The sequence below is a fragment of the Sciurus carolinensis genome, chromosome 8 (assembly GCF_902686445.1).
Source record: "Sciurus carolinensis chromosome 8, mSciCar1.2, whole genome shotgun sequence".
In the NCBI taxonomy this organism is placed as follows: Eukaryota; Metazoa; Chordata; class Mammalia; order Rodentia; family Sciuridae; genus Sciurus; species Sciurus carolinensis.
In genome coordinates, this window is record NC_062220.1 from 123,198,804 (window position 1) to 123,223,598 (window position 24,795).

The 24,795-nt window shown below is 40.1% G+C and overlaps 1 protein-coding gene and 1 non-coding gene across 5 annotated transcripts in view; both read right to left on the minus strand.

Annotated features, from left to right (window-relative positions):
* Gnb1l (G protein subunit beta 1 like) overlaps nucleotides 1–24,795 on the minus strand; it is an 84,740-nt gene that overhangs the window by 53,357 nt on the left and 6,588 nt on the right. The window lies entirely within an intron of this gene.
* Nucleotides 7,258–7,364, minus strand: LOC124992061 (U6 spliceosomal RNA). Its single transcript, XR_007110058.1, has one exon. It is a non-coding gene; the product is annotated as a U6 spliceosomal RNA (small nuclear RNA).

Sequence of the window (24,795 nt, forward strand, 5' to 3'; positions counted from 1 at the left end):
ATTTGATTTATGACATCTAATTATTCTTTATTAATCTAATTGAGAATAATCGCATTATCCTATCTTCTCTGGCACCAGGCCTCCTGGGGTGGAGGCTGCAGCCCCTGCATACAGCTTGTCGGCAGTACCAGCCACAGGGTGCTATGCAGTGCCTGGTTCTAGCCCTTGTCTTTTCTTCCCAAAGGGCAAAGGAACAGGAAATTAATCCAGAGCACAACTTTGGTTCTTCCTACTCTTCAAAATGTCAAAGTCAGACAGATTCTTGCAAAAATTAAAAGGAAAGAATCTGATACAATCTGTATAACTCTGACAGACTTTCTTAAGGTACTACAAATACCCTGAAAGTCCCACAGGCCCTTGGCTATGGCACACAATGGACCATGATAGTATGCTGTTGAGACACCACAGCAGCAGCAGCCCAGCAGGCCTCAGGGTTATTCCCTTGGAGAGGAGACCCCAACAGTGGGTGGCTGGGGACAGGTTGCATCCCACCTTTCTAGCCTGGACAGGCATAGCAGCCAAGGTGATCCAAGGACAACCCCAAGAGGAAGGTAGAGCAGGTATGCAAATGACCAGCATGCTGACACAGACCTGTAGCCCATGGGGGGTTGGGTACAGTCAACTCAGACAGATTCATGCAATTCAAGGCAGATAAGGCAGGACCTGAGGTGTGGCTGGTACTCAGAGACCACAGGCCCAAGACATTTTCTTCAGGTTGTTGAGGTTTAACCCATGTGCCCCATAGCCTGACCCAGAGAGGCAGGCTAAAGATCATCCCTAGGCACCTGTGCCACAATCAGGGTTGCATTGTCCTGTGCCCAGCACTCTCATTTCACTATAATAGGACCACTGTTCACTGGGTAAGTTTGGAAATCAGCAAAAAACACCAAGAAGCAAGCCAAACCGGGGCGTCACCACCCAGAGACAACCTGAGCACTGCCCCTGCCTGCTGCAGTCCACCAGTTTCGTGTGTGTGTGTGTGTGTGTGTGTGTGTGTGTGTGTGTGTGTAATGACACCAAGACAGACTACATAGGATGCAGGAGCACCTCCCATGGAATCCTCCAGGCCCCATCACTGTATATGTATGTGTATATGTATCCACGGATTCAGTAGATGGCACTTTACAGCAGGATGGATGCTTTGATGGGTCCTCCACAAGTAAATAAATAAAAATGTTGAAAACATAGAAAACAAAATTTCCAGTGCAGCACAAGTTGACACAAAAGGTCTGAAACCTTCAAAGGCCAAACACTAAGTAAAAAATGCAACCTAGTGGGGTCTGCGAAGCCTGTAGCTGGCACCTTCTCTGAGTGACCTGGTAACCTGGGATTTGGGTTCTGATGGCCTCCGGGATAACAAAAGACAAAGCTTAGGGCCCTCTCAAGATAGTCTCATAGGAGAACCCCAATAAAGATGAGAACCTACAAGGATATATGTTCACTTCATGCTTAAGCTAAACCAGAACTAAACTTGCATCATCCACAAGTGCCAGAAAGATGCTGGCCTGAGGTTTCACCCTCAATTCACATCACCTTGGAAACTCTCCAAAAGTCTTCTCAGAGACTCCACCTTCCACCCAGGTGTCAGTGAAATCACAGATATAGTCTTGTGGTCAGAAATCATAAAAACAAACAAGGACACAGGGCACCATGAGTGAGAGCCATCAGAAACAAAAGGAAGTAGAACTGGATGAACAGAGCAAAGCACTCGGGTATATAAAATAAGAATGTTTCATAGTTTTAAGTAAATAAAAATAGGGAACTGTAGCTACAAGTAGAAAGCAAGACAAAAAATCACCACAGATTTGAATAGGATCCAATTTGGTAAAAGGTTGCTGGGGAACTGATTTGCATTATGCCAAGGTGTTACTCTCCAGATTATTTACTAATCGCAAAAAGAAAATATCTTTACAATGGAGATATCTGGCTGTCACCACCTTCACCAACTGATAGAAGGTGGCGCTGCCAATAGCAAACAACAGGCATCACTTATCTCCTGACATGATGCAATAAGAAATCATGGCACCAGCCTTGCATATCTGTGCCAACAATGTTCAACTTGAACCTGGTCATGAGGAAACAATCAAATACATGCAGATATGGGACATTGGACAAGATAGCTAGCTTAGACTCATGAAAAAGGTCAAGATCAGGGGGGAAAAAAGCAAAAGAGAGAGCACAACCAAATGCAACATATGATCCTAGATATTAAATTAGATCCTGGATCAAAAAAGGGGGGACTATAAAGGACATTTTTGGGACTTTGGGATAATCTGAATATAGACTACAGATCATGCATAATTATTTTCTTGAGACAGACAACAGCATTGATATTTCATATAGAAGAATGTCTGATTCCTAGATGTATGCTAAAGGATTTAGGTGTGAATAGTCATCATATCAGCAATTTATTTCCAAAACGCTTCAGAAAAAACATCTCTTGACCTGCAACTATGTACGTATAAGTAATGTTGTCCCTCAGTATCTGTGGGAGATTGGTTCCAGGACATCCCCTGGCCCTACGATGTGTATATCAAAATCTAAGGATGCGTAAGTTTTTTATATGGTTTAGTATTTGGGTGGAACTTATGTGCATTTTCCCATATACTTTAAATCATTTGTAGATATTTAGAATACTCAATATAACGTAAATGCAACATAAATGGTTGTTATATTATTTAGAGGATAATGACAAGGAAAATGCCTATACATATTTAGTACAAACACAAATGGTTGAATCCACAGATGTGAGACCTATGAACACAGGGGGATAACTATGTACAGGCACAGAAATAAAGCAAATGTTGCAAAATGCTAACAATTGGTGAATACAGGCATTTGACACCACATTTGAAACTTTTCTGTAGGTTTAAAAGTATAACAGCATCCTAGGGGACAGGGATATAGATAAGTTCATATTAGACTCATTCAGAATACACAGGTCAATGCAATAAAAGAGCAAACACCAGAATGGGGGTGGAGGAGCAAACCCAAAAAAGAAAAATGAGCAAAAGACTTGAACAGATACTGCATAAGCAACATAAATGTCCAATAAACATAGGAAAGGATGTTTAAGCAAGTTAATAATCTTGAAAATGCTTGTCAAAATCACAATGTGGTATAATTATACTCCTGACCAATTAACAAAATATTAAACAGTCTGTCAAATGCTGAAAAAGATGCAGAACAACTGGAAGCCTTCTACCATGCTGAAAGGAGCATAAATTGAAACAACCATTTTAAAAAACAATCTGGTACTATCTTGTACACTTTGTGACTCTTAAATACACTAAAGAAATTCTCAGATGTGCACAAAGAGACTCGTAAATGAATGTTCACAGCAGTATTGTGCATAGTAACAAAAACTAGAAACAATCAAAGTGGCTATCAACTGCAGAATAGGATTAGTTTAGTAAATTCATATACTAGAATACTTCATAGAACTGAAAAGAATAAACTCCAGTCTTACATGGATGAAGTTCAAAATCCTAATTCTCACCAAGAGACATTACGGAAGTGGAAAAAAAAAAAGAGGCTACAAATAGGAAGAAAACATTCATAATACACATCTGTTAAAGAACTCATGTTCAGAATATACTACTGACTCAGAATATATGTCAATAAGAAAATGAAAGTAAACAAAACGCTAAAATTAGAGCTAGGCAAAGGTATATGAGGCAAACAAATAATAAGAAAGGGTTGAAATATTAATATCACACAGCTGAATTCTAGCCAAAAAGCTTTGATTGACAAACCCTAACACTTTGAAGTTTGTGTTCCACAATGAAGACACAACAACTTTGAATATGAATTCAGTAAATAACAGATATTGCTTTTTAAAAAAATATTGTTTTAGTTGTAGAGGGACACAATACCATCAATATTTATTTATGTGGTGCTGAGGATTGAACCCAGTGCCTCACATATGCTAGGCAAGCACTCTACCACTGAGCCCCAGCCCCAGCCTGAAATCACTTTTATAAAACAGAAACTACAGAAGATGCAAGGAGTTACAGAAAGAAGCTTACTAATGATTAGAGATTATGACATATTATTCTTAGTACAAGTCAGAAAAAGTACACAATAATAATGAGATGACCCAAACAACACAAATGACAGGGAAGAGATCATGAATCTATGTTCAATGTACACTCTGATATACAGCCTATACCTTCTTCTCAAGTGCTCATGAAACATGTAAAAATTATGTATGAGGCCACAAAGAAACATCAGTGGGTTTTATAAAAAAAGAAATAAGTATCAATAAGATTGTATGATGCCAATGCAATAGAATATGGATTAACAAAGTAAATACCAAAAGGCACCCCCCAACTAGAAATTAAGAACCATTAATTAAATCAACTCTTAAGTAAGTGAGGCATAGTGGTGCCTACCAGCAATCCCAGGTACTAGGGAGGCTGAGGCAGGAGGATCACAAGTTTGAGACCAGCCTGAATAATCCAGACCTGACTTAACATAAAAAATAAAAAGGAGGGCCGGGGAGATAGCTCAGTCGGTAGAGTGTTTGCCTTGCAAACACAAGACCCTGGGTTCGAACCTCAGCACTGCAAAAAGAATAAAAAAATAAAATAAAAAAAAAAATAAAAAGGGTTGGGGATCTATCAAAATGTATAAATGCATTCTACTGTCATACACAACAAATTAGAACAAATAAAAAATACTAAAAATAAAATTTTTAAAAAGGGCTGGGTATGTCACTCAGTGGTGTAAAAAAAATCTGAAAATGGAAATGCTTAAGCAACATAAATGTCCAATAAACACATGAAAAATAGTCCATAGGTGAAAACTGACTCTATGATGTACATCTAACTTTGTGAAATTCCTGCTAACACAAACCATTTTTCCAAAGATCCTACCTATACTCAATCCAGGATATGTCTAGGATATAATCCCAAATTATTGAACATTCAAAGAACCAGGAAAACTGAGAGCAATTCTCAAGGTAAAGACAATTTATAGATGTCAACCTTGAGAGGACTTAGAAGTTGGAAATATCAGAAAAAGATTTTTGTATGTGTGGGGGGTTGTTACTGGAAATTGAATCCAGGAGGGCTTTACCACTGAGCTATATCCCCAGCCCTTTTAATTTTTTTACTTTAAGGCAGGGTCTCATTAAGCAATTTTCTTATTACTGCTTAGGGTCTTGCTAAATTGCTGAGGTTGGCCTTGAATCTCTGATCCTCCTGCCTCAGACTCCAGAGTTGCTGGGATTTCAGGTGAGCACCACTGTACCCCATTCAGAAAAATATATTAAGGTAGTTTTTATGATTATGCTTCATGAGGCAAAGGTAAACATTCATGAATGAACATAGTTCTTTTTTTTGTCATCTTTTTTTTATTGTAAACAAATGGGATACATGTTGTTTCTCTGTACGTGGCGTAAAGGCATACCATTTGTGTAATCATAAATTTACATAGGGTAATGTTTGATTCATTCTGTTATTTTTTTCCCTTCCCCCCACCCCTCCCACCCCTCTTTTCCCTCTAAACAGTCCTTCCTTCCTCCATTCTTGCCCGCCTCCCTAACCCTAACTCTAATCCTAAAACTAACCCCTCCCATGCCCCATTATGTGTCATCATCCACTTATCAGCGAGATCATTCTTCATTTGGTTTTTTGAGATTGGCTTATCTCACTTAGCATGATATTCTCCAATTTCATCCATTTGCCGGCAAATGCCATAATTTTATCATTCTTTATGGCTGAGTAATATTCCATTGTATATATATACCACAGTTTCTTTATCCATTTATCAATTGAAGGACATCTAGGTTGGTTCCACGATCTGGCTATTGTGAATTGAGCAGCTATTAACATTGATGTGGCTGTATCTCTGTACTATGCTGATTTTAAGTCCTTTGGGTATAGGCCAAGGAGTGGGATAGCTGGGTCAAATGGTAGTTCCATTCCAAGTTTTCTAAGGAATCTCCACACTGCTTTCCAGAGTGGCTGCACTAATTTGCATCCCCCCCAGCAATGTATGAGTGTACCTTTCTCCCCACATCCTCGCCAACACCTGTTGTTGCTTGTATTCTTGATAATCACCATTCTAATTGGGGTGAGATGGAATCTTAGGGTGGTTTTGATTTGCATTTCTCTTATTACTAGAGATGTTGAACATTTTTCCATATGTTTGTTGATTGCTTGTAGATCTTCTTCTGTGAAGTGTCTATTCATTTCCTTAGCCCATTTGTCGATTGGATTATTCGCATTCTTGGTGTAGAGTTTTTTGAGTTCTTTATAGATTCTGGAGATTAGTGCTCTATCTGAAGTATGATTGGCAAAGATTTTCTCCCACTCTGTAGGCTCTTTCTTCGCATTGCTGATAGTTTCCTTTACTGAGAGAAAGCTTTTTAGTTTGAATCTATCCCAGTTATTGATTCTTGCTTTTATTTCTTGTGCTATGGGAGTCCTGTTGAGGAAGTCTGGTCCTAAGCTGACATGTTGAAGATCTGGATCTACTTTTTCTTCTATAATATGCAGGGTCTCTGGTCTGATTCTGAGGTCCTTAATCCATTTTGAGTTTAGTTTCGTGCATGGTGAGAGATATGGGTTTAGTTTCATTCTGTTGCATATGGATTTCCAGTTTTCCCAGCACCATTTGTTGAAGAGGCTATCTTTTCTCCATTGCATATTTTTGGCCCCTTTATCTAGTATGAGAAAATTGTATTTATTTGGGTTTGTGTCCGTGTCCTCTATTCTGTACCATTGATCTACCCGTCTATTTTGGTACCAATACCATGCCGTTTTTGTTACTATTGCTTTGTAGTAGAGTTGAAGATCTGGTATTGCGATACCCCCTGCTTCACTCTTTCTGCCAAGGATTGCTTTAGCTATTCTGGGTTTTTTATTCTTCCAGATGAATTTCATAATTTCTTGCTCTATTTCTGTAAGGTACATCATTGGGATTTTAATTGGAATTGCATTGAATCTGTATAGCACTTTTGGTAGTATGGCCATTTTGACAAAATTAATTCTTCCTATCCAAGAACATGGGAGATCTTTCCATCTTCTAAGGTTTTCTTTAATTTCTTTCTTTAGTGTTCTGTAGTTCTCATTGTAGAGGTCTTTCACCTCTTTTGTGAGATTGATTCCCAAGTATTTTATTTTTTCGAGGCTATTGTGAATGGGGTAGTTTTCCTAATTTCTCTTTCTGAAGATTCATCACTTATATATAAAAATGCATTAGATTTATGTGCATTGATCTTATATCCCACTACTTTACTGAATTCACTTAAAAAATATGGAATGCTTCACGAATTTGCATGTCATCCTTGCGCAGGGGCCATGCTAATCTTCTCTGTATCGTTCCAATTTTAGTATATGTGCTGCCGAAGCGAGCACTGAACATAGTTCTTGACAGAGAAATAGAAATTACCTTTTAAAAAACAGACATTTCAGAATTGAATAATACAATATCTGAAACTAAAAAAAAATCTGATAATAGAATGGCAGATGACTGAGAGAACACAAAGATTGATCAATAGAAATTATTCAGAATAAGATCAGAAAGAAAAAAGATTGAAAAAACAATAGGACTATTAGGGATTTGTTAATACAGTAGAAGTCTAACATTTAGGATAATGGAGTCCAAGAAGAGAGAGAATAGAGCAGAAAAATTACTTGAATAAAAAATGTCTGAGTCTGTCATGGTGTTGTTTGCCTGTAATCTCCCTACTCAGGAGGATGAGGCAGGAGGATCACAAGTTCAAGGCCACCCTGGGCAACTTGTTGAGGATCTAAGCAACTTAGGGAAACCTTGTCTCAGAATTAAAAATTAAAAGGACTGGGGATGTGGCTCAGGTCGTTAATTGCCCCTGGGTTCAATTCCTGGTAAAACAAAACCAAAAACAAACAAACAATTAAACAAAAAACATGGGAGTACAGATCTCTTCAACATATCAATTTCAAAAAAAAAATATCAATTTCATTTCCTTCAGATAAAGACCCAGTAGTGGAATTGCCAGATTATATGGTAGTTTTGTTTCTAATTTTTCCAGAACTCTCCATACTACTTTCTATAATGGCTGCACTAATTTATATTCCTACCAACAGTGTAGGAGAGTCCTTCTTTGTCCACATCCTTGCCAGCATTTATTACTTTTTTAAAATAACCACTCCAGGGTGAGATAATAATGGTTTTAGTTTGCATTTCCCTTCTTTTAGTGATGTTGACCAGTTTTTCATGTTCTTGTTAGCCATTTGTATTTCTTCTTTTGAGAAGTGTCTGTTCTGATAATTTGTCCAGTTTTTAATTATATTACTTGTTTTTGTATTGTTTTAGTTGTTTAGTTTCATATGTTCTGGATATTAATCCCTTGTCAGATAAATAGTTTGCAAATATTTTCTCCCATTCTACTGCTTGTCTCTCCACTCTGTCGAATGTTTCCCCAAAAGTTTGTGTTTTAAAGGCTTGTTCCCCAAGGTGCTGCTACTGGGAGGCAGGAACCTTTAGCAGTTGGGACTCTGTGGAAGGTCCTTAGGTCATCGGGTGCAGGCCCTTGAAAGGGAACTGTGGGATCCTGGCCTTTTCCTCTTTCTTTTATGCTTCTTGGCCCTGAAGTAAACAGTTTTCTCTGCCATGTGCTCCCCCACCACTACCATCTGGCACACCCACCAGAAGCCCAAAGCAATGGGTCCGCCTAATCTTGGACTAGAACTTCCAGACCTGTGAGCCAATAAATAAGCCTTTTCTCACAAGTTAATTACCTCAGGTATACTGTTACAGTAACAAAGTTAACTAGTTATATACATCATGAAAGTGATCTAGTTTCATTCTCCTGCCTATGGATATACACTTTCCTCAGCACTCTTTATTGAAGAGGTTGTTCTTTGTTTAAGTTTCCTTTCTTGGTACCTCTGTTTCCTATTTGCCTCCACTGGCCTGTGTGTCTGTCTTTATGCCAGTACCATGCTATTCTGGTTTCTACAGCTTCATTGTACATTTGGAAGTCAAGTATTATGATGCCTCCAGTTTTGTCTTTTTGCTCAGGCATATTTTGGCTATTCAATGTCTTCTACAGTTCCATAGGAATTTCAGGATTTTTTTCCATTTCTGTGAAGAATATCATTGATATTTTTATAGGGATTGCATTGAATCTGTAGGTTGCTTGGGATAATAAGAATCTTTTAACAATATTAATTCTTCCAATTTAAGAATATGGGGTGTCTTTCCATTTTTTAGTTTCTTTCATCAATTATAGTTTTCACTATAGAGTTCTTTCACCTCAGTTAAATTTATTACAAGGTATTTTGAGTTTTTTGTAGCTACTGCAAATGAGATTGCTTTCTTGACTTCTTTTTCATCTAGTTCATTATTGGTAAATAGAAACACTACCAATTTTGTGTGCTGATCTTATATCCTGTAACTTTAATGAATTCATTTATCAGTTCTAACACTTTTTTGGTAGTATTAGGTTTTTCATGTCATCCATAAATAGGGATAGTTTATCCTCCTCCTTTCTAATTTGGATGCCCTGTATTTCTTTATCTTATTTAATTGCTCTAGCTAGGACTTCTAGTACTAATTTGAATGAGAGTAGTGAAAGTGGTCATCTTCGTCTTATTGAAGGTCTTAGAGGAAACACATTTCCTAGTGTTATGCTGTTACTTATGGGTTTGTCATTTACTACCTTAATTGGGCTTAGGTATGTTCCTTCTGTACCTAATTTATTGAGAATTTTTATCATGAAGGGTTGTTAAATTTTACCAAATGCTGTTTTCTGTATCTATTTACACAATCATATATTTCTATCATTCCATTGATGTAATATATCAAGTTAATTGATTTGTGTATATTGAACCAGTGTTGCATCCCTGGGATAAATTCCACTTGATCATTGTGTAAGATCTTTTTGATGTGCTGTTGGATTTGGTTTGCTTCTATTCTGCTGAGAATTTTTGCATCTGTGGTCATCAGGGTATTGGTCTATAATTTTGGTGGTGCTATATACTTGTCTGGGCAATAAGTTTGTAAGAATGAGAGGTCGAGTTTTTGTTTTGTTTGGTTGGGTTGGGTTTTTTTTTTTTTTTTTTTTTTGTATTGGGAATTGAATCCAGTGGGTATTTTACAACTGAGCTACATCCCCAGCTCTTTTACTTTTTTAAAAAATTTTGAGACAGAGTCTCAATAAATTGCCAAAGTTGGTCTCAAATTTGTAATCTTCCCATCTCAATCTCCTGAGTAGCTGGGATTACAGTTGTGCATCACTGTTTCTGGCTAGGAGATTTTTTAAAACTACTGATTCAATTTCATTGCTTGCTTTTAGTGTTTAAGTTTTCTATTTCTTCATGTTTCACTCTTGGTAAGTTATGTGTCGAGGAATTTAACCATTTCTTCTAGAATTTCCAATTTATTGGCATATAGTTTTTCATAATGTTCCCTTAATCTCTTTTGTACTTCTGTGGTATCAGTTGTAATGTCTCCTTTTTTTTTTTTTTTTGTCATTTCATTTATTTGGGTCGTCTCTCTTTTCTTATTAGTCTAGCTAAAGATTTGTTGATTTTGCTTCTTTTCAAATAACTAGTTTCAGTGATTTTTGTGTCTCAGTTTCATTTATTTTTGCCTTGTTCTTTCTTTCCCTCTACTAATTTTGAGTTTGGTTTGATTTTTTTTTAAAATTTATTTGGTCTTTTTAGATATACATGACAGTAGAGTGTATTTTGGCATATTATACATAAGTGAGGTACAACTTATTCTAATTAGGATCCCATTCTTATGGTTGTACATGACATGGAGTTTCACTGGTCATGTATTCATACATGAACATAGGAAGGTAATGTCCAATTTATTCTACTGTCTTTCCTACTCCCATCCCCCTCTCTTCCCTTCATTCGCCTTTGTCTAATCCCATGAACTTCTATTCTCTCCCCTTCCCTAATTATGTGTTAGCATCCACATATCAGAGAAAACATTCAGCCTTTGGTGTTTAGGGATTGGCTTATATCACTTAGGATGATAGTCTCCAGTTCCATCCATTTACCAGCAAATGCCACAATTTTATTCTTTTTTATGACTGAGTAATATTTCACTGCATATATATATATACCACATTTTCTTTATCCATTCATCTGTTGAAGGGCACCTAGGTGGGTTCCATAGCTTAGTTTCTGTGAAATGAGCTGCTATAAATATTGATGTATGCAGTATGCTGATTTTAAGTCCTTTGGGTATAAGCCAAGAAGTGGGATAACTGGTCAAATGGTGGTTCCATTCTACGTATTCTGAGGAATCTCTATACTGCTTTCCATAGTGGTTGCACCAACATATGAGTGAACCTTTTTCCCCACATCCTAACCAACTTTTATTGTTATTTGTTTTCCTGATAATTGTCATTCTGACTGGAGTGAGATGGAATCTCCGTGTAGTTTTAATTTGAATTTCTCAAATTGCCAGAGATGTTGAACATTTTTTCATATTTTTTTTATCATTCATATTTCTTCTTCTGTGAAGTACCTGTTCAGTTCCTTTGCCCATTTATTGATTGGGTTATTTGTTTTTTCAGTGTTAAGTTTTTTGAGTTCCTTGTATATCCTGGAGATTAATGATCTGAGGTTCAAATGGCAAAGATTTCCTTTCATTTTGTAGGCTCTCCACATTCTTGATTGTTTCCTTTGCTGTGAAAAAGCTTTTTTGTTTGATACCATCCCACTTATTGATTCTTGATTTTACTTCTTGTGCTTTAGGAGTCTTGTTGAAGAAGTCAGTTCCTAAACTAAGATGATGGAAAGTTGGGCCTACTTTTTCCTCTAGTAGGCGCAAGGTCTCTGGTCTAATGCCTAGGTCCTTGATCCACTTTGAGTTTTGTGCAGTGTGAGAGATAGGGGTTAAATTTCATTCTACTACATATGGATTTCCAGTTTTCCCAGCACCATTTGTTGATGAGGCTATCTGTTCCCCAACGTATGTTTATGGTTCCTTTGTCTAGTATGAGATAACTGTATTTATGTGGGTGTCTCTGTGTCTTCTGTTCCATTGGTCTGAGTTTGATTTTGCTTTTTTAGTTCGAGTTGTTGCACTGTTAGATTGTTTATTTGAAATCTACTTTTTTGATGTAATCATTTATTACCATTAACATCTTAGTACTACTTTTGCTGTATTCCATAGGTTTTTTTTTTTTTTTTTTTGGGTGCTGGGGATCGAACCCAGGGCCTTGTGCTTACAAGGCAAGCACTCTACCGACTGAGCTATCTCCCCAGCCCCCATAGGTTTTGTTATGCTGTTTCAAATTTAATTTGTTTCAAGAAGTTTAAAAAAAAACTTTTAATTCACTGACCCATTCGTTATTCAGGAGCCTAGAGTCTAATTTCCATATAGTTGTATAAATTCCACAGTTCCTCTTGTTGATTTCTAATTTTATTCCATTGTGGTCAAAGAAGATAAATGATGTGATTTCAGTTTTTAAAAATGTATTGAGATATGTTTTGTAACCTACCACGTGACATATCCTGGAAAATGTGCTAATGAGAAGAATGTGTATTCTTCAGCTATTAGACAAAATAATCTATGAAGTATGTCAGGTCCATTTAGTCTATAATATAGTTTAACTCCAATGTTTCATTGTTCATTTTCTGGGTAGATAATCTGTCCATTGATGAAAGTGGGATGTTTAAGTTCCTAACTATTATTGTAGTGGAGTCTACCTTTCCCTTTAGATCTAGTAATATTTACTTTACATATTTAGGTGGCTCGGTGTTGGGTACATACACATTTTTTATTGTTATAGTCTTTTGTTAAATTGATCCTTTTATTATCATATAATGACCTTTGTCTCTTTTTACAGTTTGTTCCTTTTTTCTTTTTTTTTGGTTTTGGGTTTTTATGTGTTTGCAGTGGGGGGCAGTTGGTGCCAGGTATTGAACCCAGGGGCACTTAATCACTGAGCCACATCCCCAGTCCTTTTTTATATCTTATTTTGAGACAGGGTCTCACTAAATTGCTTAGGGCCTGGCTAAATTGCTATATCTAGCTTTGAACTCAGCATCCTCCTACCTCAGCCTCTCAAGCTGATGGGATTACAGGCATGTGCCACTGCACCTGGCTCTTTTGACTTAAAGCCTGTTTTACCTGAGTATGGCAATTGTTGCTCACTTTTGGTTTTTTGTTTTGTTTTGCTTTTTGCAGAACTTGGAATTGAACACTGAGTTACATCCTCAGCCTTTTTTTTTTTTTTTTTTTTTCCTTTTTTTAAGGTACATCCCCAGCACTTATTTATTTTTTTAAATTTTGAGACAGGGTTTCACTAAGTTGCTTAGGGCTTGCTAAATTGCTGAAGCTGACCTCGAACTTGCAATCCTCCTGCCTCAGCCTCCCAAGTTGCTGGGATTACAGGTATGCAGTCACTGTGCCTGGTTTCACTTTTAGTTTCTGTTTGGTTTCTTTTTCCATGCCTTCATTTTTAATCTGTGTGTATCTTTACTAGTGAAGTGGGTCCTTTGTAGGCAGCATAGAGCTGGGTCTTATGTTTTCATTCATTCAAGTAGTATTTCTTTTAATTTGGGGAATTTAACCCATTTACCTTTAAAGTAATTATTGATATATAACAATATATTCAAGTCATTTTGTTCATTGTTGTCTGGTTGTTTTGTATATTTCTTGTTCCTTTCTTCTTCCCTTATTATTAATATTTGTGATTTGATGGTTTTTTTGTAGTGATAAGGTTTGCTTTACTTCTACTTTTTTACCTACTCTACTAGTGAGTTTTATAATTTTGTATGTTTTCATGTTGGTAGTTATTGTCATTATACTTCTAGTTGTAAAACTTCCTTAAGCATTTCTTGTAAGGCTAGTCTAGTGGTAAGGAATTCCCTGTTTTAGCTTATCTAAGAAAGACATATTTCTTCTTCATTTCTGAAGAATAGCTTTGCTAGGTATCGTATTCTTGGCAGGTAATTTTTTTTCTTTCAGCACTCTGAATATATCATACCATTTTCTCCTGCCTTCAAGGTTTCTGCTGAGAAATCTCTTGGTCTAATGGGGATTCCCTTATATGTGATTTATCATTTTTTTCTCTTGCTGCTTTTAGAAATATATCTTTGATTTTTGACAGTTTGACTATAATGTGCCTTGGAGAGGATCTCTTTGGGTTCAGACTAATTGGGGTTCCTTGAGCTTCATGGATCTAAATGTCCAAATCTCTCCCAAGACTTGGGAAGTTTTTAGGTAATATTATGTTAAATATGTTTTTTGTGACTTTTTCCACTCTTGTTCTTCTGAAGTTCCTAAAATGTGAGTATACGTTTACTTAAAGGCATCCCATAAGTGCCATAGGCTTTCTTCACTTTTTCATTCTTTTTGTCTTTCTGTTAATCCTAAAGATCTGTCTTAAAGTTCAGAAATTACTTTTTCTGCTTGACTAGCCTGTTGTTGTGGCTCTCAGTTGTATTTATTTTGTATTTATTTTATTCACTGAATTCTTTTGCTGAAAGACTTCTGTTTGATCCCTTTTTATAGTTTCTTGTTAAATATCTCATTCGAATCATAAAATCCTTTCCTGATTTCATTAAACCATTTGTCCATATTCCCTTGTATCTCACCAAACTTCCTTAAGATAATTATTTTTAATTCCTTTTCAGGTACTTCATAAATTTCCTTTTCCTTGGGTTCTGTTACGGGAGAATTATTGTGTTCCTTTGGGGGTAACATGTTTTCTTCCTTTTTCATGTTTCCTGTGTCCTTATGATGATATCTGTGCCTTTTCCAACTTTATGGAGAGTTTACTGCCCCCACCCTGGTATGGAGGCTTTTTCCTATGGATACATGTGAGAGTGTCAGTTCAGTATGATGTGTTAGAATTGATTCTGAGTAGAGACAGTAGTGTGGTTTCTGTACAGTTTCTTCAACTACATCCTCTCAAGTGATCTCTGGTTGTTTGTGGGTGATTGTAACTGTGGTGGTGTGGTGGGCTTTTGCTAGGAATAAGGCTGCTACCTGGCAGGTTGTTAAACCAAACATGGGGTCCACAGATGCTGCCGGCCAGTGGTTGTGTGGCAGGCTCTCTACTTGGTTGGCTAACAGGTTGGGTTTGCATAGTTATGGGCTAGCTAACTATGTAGTAGGCTCACTGGAGAGGAGGAGTTGCCACCTAGATGGCTGTCAGGCTGGGTTCAGGTGTACCATGTTGTTGCAAGCTGGTCAGCTATGCAGCTGGTCCACAGGGTACAGGATGAGGCTGTTACCTTGATAGCTGTCAGGCCATGCACAGATGTACAAAGAAGTATCAGGTCCCTGGTTGTGTGTCAGCTCTCCCTTTGCAAGTTCAAAAGTTCCCTGGGACATGGGGTACCAAGAGGATTTGGAAGCCAGGGTCTCTGCCTTTTTTGATAGACCTGGGTTTTCAGTAGTTGGGGTTGTGGTTCTGCAGTTACTCATATGAGCATAGCAGAATGATAGCAGAGTCTCAAGAATGAAGATACACTGTGGCCCCTAGTCCTCTAGGTGACAGGCATTCTAGCAGAAGATCCAGTTTCAAGATGGCAGTAAGACATAGCAGTTTAGGTCATGGTAGTTAGTGTACAATGTGAGATCCTATGACAGCCTTGTGAACTGTGGGCAACTCTCCAAATTGTAGGAAGTATTAACACACACTTCAATGTGAATAAATCTCGAAATAATCATACTGGATGAAAGAAGCCAGAAAAAAAGAGTGAATACTGTGATTCTATTTATATAAAATTCTAGGAGATGCTAAGTGAGCTAGAGTGATGGAAAAGCTGATTAGTGAAGACTTGAGGATGGGAAAATGAGGGAAGGGGAAGAGAGAAACACACAAAGGGACAGAAGGAAACCTCAGGGACAATGGACACACTCATTATCTTGGGAGTGGGGATGGTGTCACAGTTGGTGAAAATTTTAAATATGTGAAGTTTATTGTATATAATTATACCTTGGGTAAAAAAAAAAGCCATTAGCATTAAACAAACCAATTAAAAATATACAAAAGATTGGAATAGTCATTTCACCTAAGAAGATAAAGATCGCAATTACAAAAAGATGCTCAACATTAGCTGTTAGGGAAATGTAAATCAAACCCATAATGAAATACCACTACATACCCATTTGAATGGTTAAAATTAAGGGGAAGAAAAAGAAAGAAACCAAGGGCTGGCAAGAATGTGCAGCAACAGGAACTTTCATACATCGTTGGTGAGAATGCAAAGTGCTGTGAGTACTCTGAAAAACAGCTTGGCAGTTTCTTACAAAAATAAATATGTGTTCTACTACCCAACCACTCTACTCCTGGATATTTAGAAAAAATGAAAACTTATGTGCAAATGAAAAACTGTACATGAATGTTTAGTTTCTTTCATAATCACCCCAAATAGAAAACAACCCCAACGATCATCTTTAGATGAGTGGAATACTATTCAGCAATAACAAAAAAACTACTGATATACACAACAACGTGAATGAGTCTCCAGAGAATTATGTTGAGTAAAAGTCTACAACTCTACAGTTCTATTTAGATGGCATTCTGAGAAAGGCAAAAAAGAGAGTATGAGGACAAATCAATGGCTGCCAAGGGTCAGAAAAGGGGAAGGGGCTCACTGCCAAAGGCCGCAAGAGGGAGGATTTTGAGGGAAGGGGCAGTTTTCTGTGTCCCAATTGAGATGGTGCTGGCAAAGATAAGTGTTAAGACTCATTGTAAGTGTATCTAATAATAAAATATTCATGAGTCCATATCGAGGTAAAGAAATAACTGAATAAATTTTAAAATGAGGAAGGAAAACAAATTTCCCATGCAGAATTCCACTTTATGTAGCTATTCCTCTCTTAAGGAAGGAGTGTACAACTGTTACCCTTCAAGTATGGACTATGAAGTGACTTTTTTTCCTAAGAGTACAGTAAGAAAAGGGGGGAAAACAGTAATTTTACAGTGGAGAAACCTGGTAAACACTACTCCACCAGGTCATCAAGGTCAATATCAACAGTGATAAGTCATGTTGATGATATGAATCAATGATATGATATGAAAAAAAGAATGGCACTTTATCTTTGTGGTATTTCTTCCCCAAACCCATAAGCTCAGTCTAATCATGAAAAAGTAGATGACAAAACCCAACTGAGGGACTTTCTACAAAGTACCAGACTTTTGTGTCTCAAAATTGTCAAGGTCATTGAGGATAAGGAAAGTTGAAGAAACTCACAGTTAAGAAGAATCAAGGGATTCATTCTGTTATTTTTTTCCCATTTGTTTACAATAAAAATGAATTAAAAAAACAATAAATAATTGTTCCGTCAAATCAACAACAACAAAAAAAAAGAATCAAGGGAGACAAAAGACTAAATGTAACATGAGATCCTGGGCAGTATCTGGGAACAGAAAAAAAGGACATGAGGTAAAAACTTGGGAAACCTGAATACAATCTGGGTTTAAGTCATTAACAATGTATGGATACTGGTTCCTTAGTTATACCCAATGTAAGATGTTAACAAGGTCAAGAGGGCTCAGACAGGCTTCTATGTACAAGTTAACAGTGGGCCCCTGCTCTCTTGGCCATTTTCTGAGAGGCTATCTTTCAAATAAAATATGTGCTATCCTTGTGCTATTTTTCTTGTGCTATAGTTAATGGTGTTTAATTTACTACTAACATTATGAAAACTCAGGTTTTTGGCTTTAGAGACAATACCTAATTCTGCTCAAGGTGACTATAAACAGATTAAAGTTTTCAATTTTAAGTGCTTCTCCTACATAAAATAATTCATCATTTTATTTCTGTCCAAATGTAATTTATTCAAATTATCAAAAGTGCCTCCTCATTTGGTGAAGCATATTAGCAATGACTTTTATCATTGTTTCTTCCAAAAGACACCTTTTTCTAATGTAAGCAGAGCATCAGGGCTGGGGATATAGCTCAGTTGGTAGAGTGCTTGCCTTGCAAGCACAAGGCCCTGGGTTCAACCCCCAGCACCGCAAAAAAAAAAAAAAGTTTGTAAGCAGAGCATCATGCCAGGCAAAGAAAGAAGGCCCATGTTGTCTCCTTTAGCCTACTCCACTTTATCTGTCTTTGAGATAGACTTAAAACCGATCAGGTTTGCAGGCCAGCAAGGACATGGCAACAAGGCTCAGGGCAAGCATGTAAGTGGCATTCAAGTAGGAAGCAGGGCTTCCTCCTACCTCCTGATCCTCTCCCAGGCTACACCTGGAACAGGAAAGGTGCTCCCTTTCCTGTTGTCCTCCCCTTGTCTTCCTGATAAGAACAGACAACACCCTCAGAACTGGCCCCACACTATGGCCTCAGCCAGCATTTTCACTCTTCCAGCCAGCCCCACACAGCTCACCCCACGGCACTGCATCACAGATAAAGCCCTGGGATGTCTAGGCCCGCTCACTGGCACACTGCACATTGCCGCTGCGTCAAACCAGAAAACCCAGAAACACCCCTCCCCGTCTTTGAAATGCGTGGAGATCCAGGGGAGTCAGTGGGCATGCATATAGTCCATCAGAAACCAGCTCCAACTCCTTTATCAAAGTCTGCCCACGAGGGATCCCAAGGTCAGTATCACTTCCATGGCCTTAGCTCTGAGCCCAAGATGAGTGGGAAGAAACCGAGAGATAGTGAGGCCCCTGAGGAGTGGTCCTGCCACTCCAGGCCAGACTTGCCTATGTGGGTTATAGAAAGACTGTATTCCAGATGAAAACAAGAGAAGGTACAAGCCTATTGGGATGACAAGATCACTATGCCATTACCTGCCACCTATGGCCACAAGAACTAAATATGCTCCCAGGTCGAGAAAAATACACAGTACACCCTGCTTGGGCACATGGGCTGCCAGAGCCAGCCATGAGGGACACCCAGTTCTCTACTGGTATCACCCAGCTAAGGACCAGCCTGGGAAGGATCTAAGTAAGCAGTCCCACCACAGCATCAGCCACAGCCACAGTCCTGCCCATGCCCACACAGTTCTCCCTCCTGGGTCTTAAGCGCGGGAAGCAGGTCTGGCCATAGTAACTCAGACTACACAAAGAAACCATTTCTGGAATGGGGCTCTGTTTGGCAATTCAGAGTCAAAGGCGCACTTCATAGCTCCTTTCCAAATCCTATGCATTGTCAGGGCCCTTTCCCCTTTGAAGCCTCGCTGAGTGATTGAAGCGTCTACTTTCTGAGGGGCAGATAGCACTGGGCTGGTAATCTGACTCTAAGCCACGGGATAAAGGTAGTTTGTTTCCTCTCAGCCCGTCTGTCAACACCTCCTCAGTAATTAGCCCTAATTATTACAAAGGGCCGGCCTCCCATTCGGTTATTAAATCAGAAATAGTATCATGGTCGGGCATCTGTCAACGCCCTGACTGGCGACCTTCGATTCATTGAATCCTCTGTCAGTATCCACCTTGGGAAGCGCCCAAGCGGGCAGGGAGGTAGCAGCTTCAAAGATGTGGATCCTGGGGAGGAATTCCGGGGATGCAGGGAAGCAGGGAGGGTGAATGCTTTGCAGCCCAATACCAGTGCCAAAGGTGGGAGCTAGGCACCTTCCACTGCAGGGCAGTGAGGACACACCCAATCACAGTCACTCCCACCTGCCAGGGCTGACTGATGTCAATCTTTGTGCTTATGGAGGGGGGTGGGAGTTGATAAGGCCCTCAATAGCTCCTTCTCCTGGAGGACAATGTGGCCCCCCAGGCCTGCATCTAGCACATCCATTTCCAGAAGAGGCAAGCAGACTGCAGCCTTGACTGACAGCTTGGCCTGAGGCCCAGTGAGGCCCTGCACCAGCTCAGTAAGTGTGTTCAGGAAAAACACCTAGAAAGAAGGCCAAGCCTCAGCTTCAGGGAACCCTATTCTGAGGCCAGGCAGTTATCCTGGGCACCACAGTAGACAGGGCATCTCCTGAGAGCTGGTATATCCAAAACAACAGAACTTGGACTGGCATAGTGGCACATGTCTATAATCCCAGTGACTTGGGAGGCTCAGGCAGAGGGATTTCAAGTTTGAAGCCAATCTCAGCAACTTAGTGAGACCCTGTCTCAAAATAAAAAATAAAAAAAGACTGGGGATGTAGCTTAGTGGTAAAGCTCACCTGGGTTCAATTCTCAGTCCCAAAAACAAAACCAGCAAATAACTTGGGTTCTAGTCATAGACATGATTTCCATGCTGGAGCCAACTGTAGTCCTGAAGGACCTGCTGGAGGAAGTAGTCATCCTTCCTGCAGGGCCTGGGCCTGAGCCTCTCCTTTCACCCAGGGAAAATGGTCTGTTTGCTCCACCACAGAAGCCTTTAGCTACCACAAACCACCACTCTGGCTACCTGAGAAGATGCTGCCACTCTAAGCAGGTCAGCACCTGATACAATGCTTGAACACCTGACTGGGTCTGTACATGCCCCTTCCAGACAGGCCCCACTGATTAGGGGAGGGGGGCAAGTTACAGCCCTGTGTTCCTGAATGGTCTCCTCTGCTGAAGACATGGCCCAAGTGGGCTAATGTCAAATAGAATTGATAGTAGTCCCCCTGCCAGCCCAAGGCCTGCTCTTCTCCCCAGTGGTGACACCACCAAGTCCCTGTTGGGTATTCAACCAGCACTGAGATCTTGTGGCTACCATCATGCTGGCCAGCTGAGGTAATTGGAGTGACCTCATGGAGACCTAGGTATGGGTTGGTTTTCTTCCTTGGTGAGGTCTGGAATCCTCTTGGCTGGAGCATGTGAGAGGTTATGGGCTGGTCAGCTTCAGTTGCAAAGGCAGCCTGTAGTTTTGAGGGCACAAGTCACAGACTGGGGTCAGAAGAAATGCAGGGTGAGGGGCTGCTGGGTTGCAGGAGCAGGTAGGGGGGTATCTCTCCATGAATAGGGGACTCAAGCTGAGGCTGAGGACATCCATCAACCAGGAGCAGGTTTGAGAAGCCTGTGAGACAGTAGGAAGGAAGCCTGACTGAGGGGGGATTTTTAGCAGTCTGCCTCCAGGCACTTATGGGCAGAGGTAGGAACCCAGCCAGCAATGGGTCACCAGCTTTACTGTGTCTAGAAAACATGGGGGAAAAAAATTAGTGCTCTACAGAAAGCATGACCATTTCCATGTGCTAAAACCAGCTGCAGCTCACCATGGTGAGGATGCCCAGTCCACCAGAGGCCACTGCCTGTCCCATCAGAGAGAAACACTCATGTAGGGTAGGGTTGGGGGCCAATCCCCTTGGAGATATGCCTGGGCAGCTCAAGGGAACATAGTCTAACTTATAAGAGGGACCCCTAACCACAATGGAGGTGACACATTCTGACAAATACTTGCATATCTGGTATCTCCCATGGTAGAAGCCATCTAAGGTGGCAGGAGTTCATCACACTCCTGGGGACAGTGTGGCCAGCTGTGTGCCTTATGGACTCCAGAGTACCCATACCTGGTGCACTTCTGGTTGTGCACATGCTCACACATTCCACGGCAATATGTCTACCACACCCATATTAAAAAAAAATGAGGGTGAAACTCAGCCTCCCTGAGCACTGTAAGCAGGCACTTCCCTCACTGAGGGATCCCTACATGCACAGCATGCAACAAAGGACCCACCTCTGTGGTTCACACAAACCATCACCCAGCCTCCAGGATGATGCAAGATACTCTGGCAAAGTGTCCCCACTGGGACCCCATGATGTGGTGGGCTCTCAAGCACCCAGTCATGCTTCCACTGTCCACCTGCCCTCACAGGGATAGGGCTACTCCAAAAGCCCAAGACTGGGCAGCATAAAGACACAGAGAAACAGAAACAGAATGGGGGTGGTGGGTTCAGACATCCCTTTCCACCCATCTAGTGGCCCAGTCACTGGAAGGACATAACAATCTGGCAAGTATATACTCACTCCCACCACTGAACCCAGTCCCGTACTGTGGGACCCCTGAGACCAAGAGGGAAGAATTCAGCTGCTGAGGAAACCCTGCAGGTCAGGGCTCTTCCACTACTGGCCACCCAGTGTCTCCTAGTGATGTGTGGTCCCTCTACAGAGGACACTATGGCCCAGAAAAAAAAAAAAACTATGGGAGCTCAGGGCTCCCTCTATCCTTTCTGAGCTTGGCTAGGCTGCCCATAGGCATAGCACTTCCAGGGACCTGCAAGGCATTACTGGAGCTGGGCGAGGGGCTCACTAGCACCCATAGTACCCTATTGTGTTTGTGATCAAATGTTTTTAAAATTAGCCAAAACAATCTGGAGAACAAGGGCAGTGGTGGACATTTCTCTACCAGAAAATCAGCACTACTTATAAAGTCAAAATAACTAATATGGGATAGACCAGACCAGAGTTCTATTGATTTGTGAGGCTAGGATGGCACTGAGTGGCTGATGGCCTGGGCAGTTCCATGCCTTATGGAAAAAGGAGAAATGAGATCCTCTACCACTCAAGATATAACAGGTTATGCTCTGGAAAACACAAGCCCCCAACTTAGCAGCTTAACACATCAAAAATTTATTTCTTGCTCATATTACCCATCCATTGAAGTTGGCAGAGACACTCTGCCCATCACAGGCCCTCAATGATGTCAACAGACTCTCCCTCCACCAGTTACACTGATAAGCAGACTCCAGGTTTATTGTAAAAGACAACACCTTAGATAATGTCTTTGAGCCCCATGAAGGAGAAAATTCCTTAAATTTAAGTAAATTCACGGGCAGAAGAGACTCAGCAATCCTATGCCTAGGCAAAGGCATCAGGCCCTGGATGAACCCTGTATATAGCCACAAAGGGCTCTCATAATAGCAGTCCAAAACTGTGAAAATGAAAAACAAAACCAAAGAAACACATATTGAACATTGTTATTAGCTGAATTTTGCTCCCCTAAATTCTTATGTTAGAATCTTAACCCTCAATTCATCAAAACATGACTATATTTGGAGAAGAGGTCTTTAAAGAGGTGATTAAAGTAAAATAATGTCACTAGGGTAGGCCCTGATTCAATATGCCTGGGGTCCTATAAGAGATTAGGAAAGGCATATAAAGAAGGACTGTGTGAAGACACAGGAAGAAGACAGCCACCTACAAGTCTCAGGCCTCAGGAGAAAACAACCCTGCCAACACCTTGACTTGGGTTTCTTGTTTCCAGAACTGTGAGGAAATAATTTTGTGTCTAAGTCACCCAGCTTGTGGTATTTTGTCATGGCCTACGCATATTAACTCAGCCATCTTCCCATAGGCCCATGCCTTTTTCCCGCCTTTCTTCCCTCCATGGCAACACTGTTCAGTGGCTCACCCATCTCAGTACTGAGTGACCCAGTTCACAAAAGGACCCGTGGCTTCCTTTGGCCATAGTGGTCTAAATGGGATGATTCATATCCTTTGTGGCTCACTGTGGTCTTTCCCTTGCATCTGTGATTATGAAAAGAATTATGTCCAGATGGAGATCCTGACATGGGTTACCAAGGGAACCCAGAAGGCAGAGTATATCCCAGACCATCCCTACTGGATATGTGGCATGCACAAGAAATCAGTGGTAGCCACTCCAGTTGCTAGGACATTGGAGGCTTTTGTCACTGCAGCACAATCTGACTCATGCCAAAAGACACTGCCAGGGTAAACAGTTTTATCTGCTTTACCCCATATTGTTGGATCTGTGGGCTATCCCAGTTTTGCTGATAATAATGCAATGACATCCATGAGGCAGTCATAACAGCTCAGGCCCTAGGCAAGGCACTGCAAGAACATCATCTTCATTAGACCCTCCTGAATGCCCAAGGACAAAATATTTTAATAGTCAGGTGAGGAGGCCAGATGTAACCAAGCACAAGTCCACCCTTGGAACCCACACACTATGGCGGCACCATGCCACAACTACCTGTGGTATGAGCCTCCGTGCCTATGGGCAGGTATGATCAGAGTACATGTGTACCCAGAACTGTTTGGGTAGAACTGAAGGGTTTTATATACCCACCAACAGCAAGACAAAGTCTGCTTCTCCAAACCTTCACCTTTAGCAATTCTGCCTACCTAAAACTTAAAATCCTGGAATCATAAGAAAGAAAAAAAAAAAACCACCCATAATTTTCTGCAATACTTTTATTACTTTTTTAAAATGTTGCTATATTGATATATTTAGTACATCTGGAATATACATTGGCCCCAAGAGGTACTAAATATTCAGTTTTACTATTTTCCAGATGGTGAACCAGTAGTTCCAACTGATTTTACTAAACAACTCATTTTACCCCACATCAATTTGAAATAACTGAAGAATATACTAAATTTTCCTATTTATGTGGTTCTATTTCAGAGTTCACTATTGTCTGTTCATCTCTCCATACAGATACCCAACTTTGAATTATATAGTTTTATAAAATACTCTCAACATCTTACATGACCTTTCATCCTCAGTACTTCCTGTTTTAAGATTTTCCTTGGAGACAGATACTTTTAAAAAAACCCCTATGCTAGCACCTTCCACATTTTATCTTTAGGGAATAAAACCTCTGGGTATTTCTAAGAAAGGTGAGGAACAGACACATGGAAGGCAGGATCAGTACCTACATCCATCCCTGAGCATGTCTAACATCATTTGCCCTGTATACAGGTGCCAGCGGGAGCAAATGACCCAAGGTCTCCTTACATGGGCCATGCATGCATAGCCTTCTCTCAAGACCTTTGGTTGCCTTCCTTCCCAAGGAGTTGGAGAGCCACTCAGTAATTGCCTCTCACTGGCAGGTGCAGCTGCTTCTGGTAACTAAGGCATCTTGCAACAAGGGCAAGTTATAGTCCCCCATTCTTTCCTCCACACCATCTACATAGGCACTCAGAAATGGACAACCTTGGGACTGCTGCTGCAATGCCCACACTCCTTTTCTTTTTTAGACAGCCCAATCACA